A 7,041-nucleotide genomic window follows, 5' to 3' on the forward strand; every position below is an offset into this window, starting at 1 on the left:
TGGGGTCATGTAAAGAGGACCGCGGCCAATGGGATACCCTTGGGGAGAGGCGAGGGGAGGGGTAACCAGGGAACAGACCACCAGGGTGTGTAGCAGGGGGGTGTATGAGGGACAGACCATGTGATGCGAGAGGGGAAATAACACTCTACATGACATACCATACTCAGTACAAATTTCCCATCACCCAGTGCAAAACAACAACTAAATAAACTATTTCGTGCAATACGACATTAAACATGCTGAAGATTTTCCTCTGGTATATACATCTGCTGTGATTTCCTGTGGGGAAAAGCCTGGCTGGTAGGCTCTGGCTTAACTGATACTGATAGCTTGTTCTCAGCCTTTTCAGAGACGTTTGACTGGGTTTTGCTGCCTTGTTTGTCACTCTGTCAGATTTGTGAGATCTGGAATTGCACATGAACAAGAGCTCATTCCATCTTGTGCTGCTGCTAAGGACAGCTCAAGCTGTGCTCTCCTTGGGCCTGGGTGTCACTGCGCTGGGAACTGCCCTAGATCAATAAGCTGCTGTATTCCCCTGTGTGTGGTTTTGCATGGCCTGGTTTTTGGTAGTGAAGGAGGCCAGGTTCTATAAGAAGCTGATGGAAGTTTCCACCATGCCCGGCAGAGCCAATCCCTTATGACTCTGAACATGGACATGCTGCTGGTCAAAGCTGAGCCAATGAGAGGTGGTGGTAACACCTCTGTGATAATGTATTTAAAAATAAACCAAAACAAAAGTGGGGGCATAGTTTTCATTCCAGATGGAGAAGAGGAGCAGGTGAGAACGTGTGAGGGAAACAACATGGGGACACCAAGGTCCCCAAGTGGAGAAGGAGGGGAGGAGGTGCTCCAGGCACTGGAGCCGAGATTCCTCTGCAGGCCGTGGTGAGACCATGGTGAGGCAGCTGTGCCCCTGCAGCCCATGGAGATCCATGGGGAACGCAGAGATCCACCTGCAGCCTGTGGGGGAAGTGCCCGTGCCAGAGCAGGCCCTCAGGAAATGTGGAAGAGGCTGCGATCCAGTGGGTGGCTTGGTGGAGGGAAAGGGCCCCTACTTCCAGGCTGGAGCAGCCTGTCCTTGGAGGATTGCACCCCAAGGAAGAGTGACCTACGCCACAGCAGTTTTGGGAGGGCTGCTTCTCGTAAGATTGGAACCACACTGGAGAAGTTCACAGAGAATTTTCTCCTGTGGGAGTGACCCCACAGTCTCACAGGGAAACAATCTGTCTCCCTGCACAGTGGAGGAAAACCTTGGGTAACAAACTGACTAAAACCCGCACCCCCCTGTCTCCCTGCGCTGTCAGTGGGATGGAGAGGCTGGGGGGAAAAGGTGTTTTTGAGGGCTTATTTTACTTCTCATTATCCTGCTGTGATGCTGATAGTAACAAACTCGCTTTGTACCTCCAAGTCGAGCCTGTTTTGCCCTCGGAGTGTTTCCTCCCAGTCCTTTTCTTAGCTAATGAGCCCTTTGTTAAATTTTTCTCTCCTCTGTCCAGCTGTAGCAAGGGAGGTTGAGTGAGTGGCTTTCGTGTGTGCCTGGTGTTTGGCCAGTGTCAAACCATGACATCCCCACAGGTGACACTGCACTGGGAAGGTGTCTCAGAGCACCAAGGTCTAGTTTGAGTGCACTTGCCTCTGGAGCATAGAGAGCATAAACAGGCCAGGGACCTGGGGGACCCGTGATGAGTCTGTGCTGAGCTCTGGTGCTGATGTTTACCTAAGGTGAACTGCACTCTGCCAATCCGTGGGACTGTGTGAAAAGGGCTTTGGGACCACACAAATGACAAAGACAAGTTTGCACCAAGGAGGGGAATTCCTTATAGGAACAATCTGCTGCAGCTTTGCATATTTGACTGTGTCACATTTATTTTCCTGATGACCTCTACAGATCTCTGAAAGAAGGTCTCTCATTACTGCTTTTGTCAGCAACATGCTTTGCAGTTTTTGAGATTTGGTTTACCAGGATAGAGAACCTCATTTAAGTTTTGCCATAGTATTGCTCTGTTGAATTCAAAGGTCAAATAAGGCACTGCCAAGAAAACACATCAGCATAAGGGGGAAGAATACTATGACAGAGAAAACCAAGAAAAAATTAAATACTTAATCAATAATTTAATTAAAAGTGAGGCAGCTGTTTAAAAAAATCATACAAGTTTTACCATTGGGACCAAGCATTCAGTCAATTCAAATTTGTGAGAACAGTCTGTTTGATTATGTAATTTGGGCAGTAAAAGTCTATATCATCAGTGTGATCAATGTCTAAAGACACAGTCAAATACGTGATACTTAGATACAGGCTGCAGGTGAGAGTTTGGCCAGGATCACAGCAATTATCAATGTGCTCACCAAGACTTCAGCACTGGTTGCGTTAAGCCTGAACCCACTGTAACTGAACAGTGTAACTGGAAGGAGATAAAATCTTACAGGAGATATCCATGAAAAAGTCTCAAAATAACGGCACGAAACATTCTCTGGATACACAGAGACATCATGAAAGGGCAATATTTATCTACACTAAACAGTACATAAAACAGACCCACTGTTGCTTGCAAGAGTTTCTTTAATGGCATCAACACAAAATGGATTAGAGACAATAGCAGAAGCCATGGTATTGCAGGGGCATTTTAAAACAAATCACAAAGAATGTGATTTCAAAACAAAAGCAGAGGCAGACATCTAGGTCTCAAATTTCTTGCTGGGACTGCATCTTTCATCAGCTTCGGAGGATTTGCATTCTAATAAGAATGGCCAGCACGAAGGGGACGCAGGAAGGAAAGCTTGTCATTGAAATTGATTGCCTTGTAATTTGGAAGGTTTTCACGTTCTCGAGCAAGGTATTGAATCCCACTTCCATCACTGTTTTCACACAGCAGCCAGACACCTCTCTGGACTTTGTGGGAAGACATGATGTCATTGTCGTGTCCCGCAGCCAGGTTGGTTGCTTCTCGTACTACCTGCTTTTCCCTTGATAGTTGGCATGCTCATAGAGAGTGATCTCTGGATTGCTCAGATCTTCAGTGATCATCTGCAGAGAACTGACCTTATTATTCATCTTTGAACTAAAAAGGCTATGGTCTCCCTCCTCAAGTACCAGAAATTTGCCTCCGTAGTTTGAATGCTCATAAAGCACCCAAGGCTGGCCAATGACTTTTGCCGAGGAGGCAAGATCATTCCAATCTACATCTCTTAAATTGGCAATATCAGAGGTGAATTCTTTAGACATGCCCTGGAAATTGGCACGCTCATAAAGGATGATTCTTCCCATCTCTGTAGGAATTCTAGAGTTTGAATTTCTTCCTCTAAGAGCTGGATGGCAGCCTGCACAAAAGAAAGACAGAAAACAAGCAATGCTTGTAAGAAGCCTTTCGGACCTTGAAACAAAATGATGGACACTCAGAAGGGAAAAAGGGGAAAAGGAAAAATAAAACATTTTGAACAAAGAATAAACATAGAGGTAACTGGAAAAGAGTGAGTTCATGACACATGTGTGTTGGTTTAGGCGCATACCCAAGATTAAGTTGTAAAATACTCTCACACTCACCCCCTCAACTGTGTATCAGTGGCCCCTCCAGCCTCTCCCTTGGTGAGGTTTGTCTCTCCTGCAGCAGCCATCCCTCTCCTCATGCCCTGAGAGATGGCTTCAGTCTCTGCCCACGCACACAGCAGAGCCTCACGCCCGTGCTGCAGCTATCAGCCCAGCACTAAAGCCTCCTTCCCTTGCCCTGCATTTCCCAGCAGCTGCCCAAGAAACCCTTCCAGCTCTCCTGTGCCAAGGGTGCCTCTTACCTTGCTGTCAGCTGCGGGGCTGGGGAGAGCCAAAGGCAATTCCTCCAGGGCAGGGCTGTGGTGTGTGCAGGATGTCTCACCTCCCTGCATTTATACTTGCACAGAAGCCTCGCATAGCACCCCAGTCAACGGAACTGAAAGTGTCCAATATTTCTCCCTGGGATCAAAACTCATTATCCATTATATTTTGCTTTCTATTGACCTACAAGCAGACACCTTCTTCCTCTTGTACAAAAGTCCATTGAAGCATGAGTGACTTGATGAAATGGGGGAAGTTCAGTTCTTGTTTGTCCTTCTCTTCCAGAAGAAAATGGAATCCCAGTAATAAAAGTGTATCAAAGTATTTTGTGACACGTGTGCTGTAGAATGTTTTTGCCTGTTGGAGTTTGCATTTTTGTTTTTCTGGGAAGAATATTGAATACACAGCCTTAGTCTTACTAAGAGGTTTTTGGGGGGAAATATCCAGGTAGCAGAGAGGACATTTACATAGTTTTTTTCTTTTTTCAGTTGTCTTTTGTCTTTAGGATCACAGTATTATTATATGTTGGAAAAGGCCTCCAAGATCCAACCTTTGACTGAATGCCACCATGCCCACTAAACCATATTTCAAATGTCATTTCTACTTGTGTTTTGAACACTTCCAATGATGATGACTCCACCACTTCCCTGGCCAGCCCTTTACCAATTTTTGCAATCTTTCGATGAAAAAATGTTTCCTAATATCCACCCTGGACCTCTCCATGCACAACTGAAGGCCATTTCCCCTTGTTCCTCCCTTGCCTGGGACAAGGGCCAAACCCCCACCTTGCCACAAGCTCCTCTCAGGTACTGTCAAAAGTAAACATATCTGCCCTGAGCCTCCTTTTCCCCAGGATAAAAACCCCCAGTTCCCCCAGTGGCTTCTCATCAGACCTGTGCTCCAGACTCTTCACCTGCCTTGCTGCCCTGGACTCACTCCAGCGTCTCTGCTGGAGTGTTTCTGTTCTTGTCTTTCTGCTAGTGAGGGGCCCAAAATGAACACAGGACTCCAGGTGTGGCCTCAGCAGTGCTGAGTACAGGAGGACAATCCCTGCCCTGCTCCTGCTGGCCACACCGTTGCTGATCCAGCCCAGCTGCCATGGGCCTTCCTGGCCGCCTGGGAACACTGATGGCTCATGTTCAGCTCTTTGAAGGTGTGGATGCCCCATCCCTTGAAGGGTTCTTTAGGGTCTCTTGCAGCCCAAACCATTCTCTGATTCTGTGATATATGTATTCATGTATATATTTATGTATAGTAATAGATGGGCATGGTACTATTGTAGATGATAATCAAAAGCACCAATGTTGTTGTCTCCAAACCAGATAGAAGAACACAGTGTAGCACCCAGAAACAGGATGTAAATAGAGACCTTCTGGAATGGTGTAAAACCAACTTCAAAGTCAGAATTTTAAAGCAGAATTGTGGCAAAAGAAACAGATATTTGCAGACATTTATTTTGCATTCAATACTGTTGGTTTTTTTTAATAGTGCTTTATATTTTCAGTTTTTAAATTAAATCTCGAATCTGGTTAGACATGGTATTTCTGTCACAAACAAGTCAAGCAGCAGTCTTATTATGCTAAATGTGACCCTAAACAGTTTTCCAATTCAGGCTGAAGTAAATGCTTCACATAATACTTCTTTTAAATATTTTTCCTCTATCAGGTTTTTCCATTACTCTACATGGATCAGCAATGCTGGGAATTCTGCAGCGTGTGTCCCCAAGACTCAGCCCATCCTGTCTCTGGTCACTGGTCCTTCAAGGTGCTCTGATCTAACTTGTTCTGCTCTGGGGTTCCTGACCAACTTCCAAGCACTAGAAACACCATCTAATGAGTTACTGAATTGAATTCAACTAACAATAAATTGTGGAATCAGCTCTATTTCTGCATTTTTAAATAACTGCCTTTGGTCACTTATCAGTAGGAGCTTACTTTACAGGATCATGCTGTTGGAGGCTGTGCTTCCTCCCTGCTGGTTTTGGAATTAACTCACAGGCACTCTGGACAGCATTAAAAAGTCATCACTAGAACACTTCCCAGAATCAACTCTGAACCCTTGTTGCTTTGTCAGTTGTTTAAAATATTTCTGGTTTATATTTTCACATTTTCAAATGTTTTATGTTGTCACTTTAAATTCTCATCAAAATCTACATTAGCATAAAATTAATTTCAGTACAAAAGTAACAGGATGTGAAGATGCATTCTCTGTTTCTTTGATTGGTTCTTAATTTCTCCTTGCATTTGTGCTGAAAGAAACCATGATATCTGCTCAAAGGAAACTGTCTGCAGCAGCCCAACCACTATCACAAACAGAAGGTAGGGAAAAGTTAGAGAGTACTCTGAGCCCTGGGTCACTGGGTGGTCATGTTGGGTCTAAGAGTGTCTTCCCCAAGCTTTGAGAACAGCATGGCACAGAGCAGGGTGTGGTGCTTTGGCAGGGAAGCCATGGCTGGACTTGCCTTAACACCTCAGCTACAACAGAGGCAGTGACACAGGACAGAGAGGCTGCTGCAGGGCAGGGGGTCAGCAAGACCAGATTGAAGAGGCATCCTGCACTGGCCTAAACCTCACTGGATTGTTCTGTTCAGCCTTGGTGTCTCTCCTCCTTCAATTACCAGCTCTACAGGTGTCTCCTCTCCTGCTGAGACACATCTTACTCCACAGTCTTCTACTGCTTGTGATATTTAAAGTGTGAGAAGACAAGATTGTAAGGGTATGTGGAACATGACAGCCTCTGTTTCATCAACTTTATCAAATAAAGACATTTTTGGTTCAAGAGAAGTTATAATGGTGTGATATCCCAGCAAAGTTTGAGCTGGAGCAGCCAGCAAGCAGGGCATGGATATAGACAGGGATTTCAGACAGGCAGGAGACTCGTGCTGGGATTCAAGGCACCCATGAGTGCCAGAACAGCAATGAGAACAGTGTCTGGTGTATGTGGGCTGGCTCAAGCACCAAGCTGCACTAGCCAGGGACTAGGAGACCCCAAGGGGTGTTCTGGTCAGAGAGCCCAGAGCCAGGTGTGAGTCTGGACAGGCTGGGGGCTCTCAGTCCCGTTGGGAGCACGAGGTGCTTGTGGCTGTGGAGAGTGAGGATGTGCAGGTCTTCACTAGAGGGCTTCCATGTGGGTGGGCTGCAGAGGAGGAAGGAGATGGGGCTGTCTGTCTTCCATTCCATTCAGTGGGAGTGCTGGTGGTGTCAGCTGTGGGGTGGCTGAGGGCAGCCCCTGGTCTG

This window comes from Geospiza fortis, unplaced genomic scaffold (genome assembly GCF_000277835.1).
Source record: "Geospiza fortis unplaced genomic scaffold, GeoFor_1.0 scaffold1047, whole genome shotgun sequence".
In the NCBI taxonomy this organism is placed as follows: Eukaryota; Metazoa; Chordata; class Aves; order Passeriformes; family Thraupidae; genus Geospiza; species Geospiza fortis.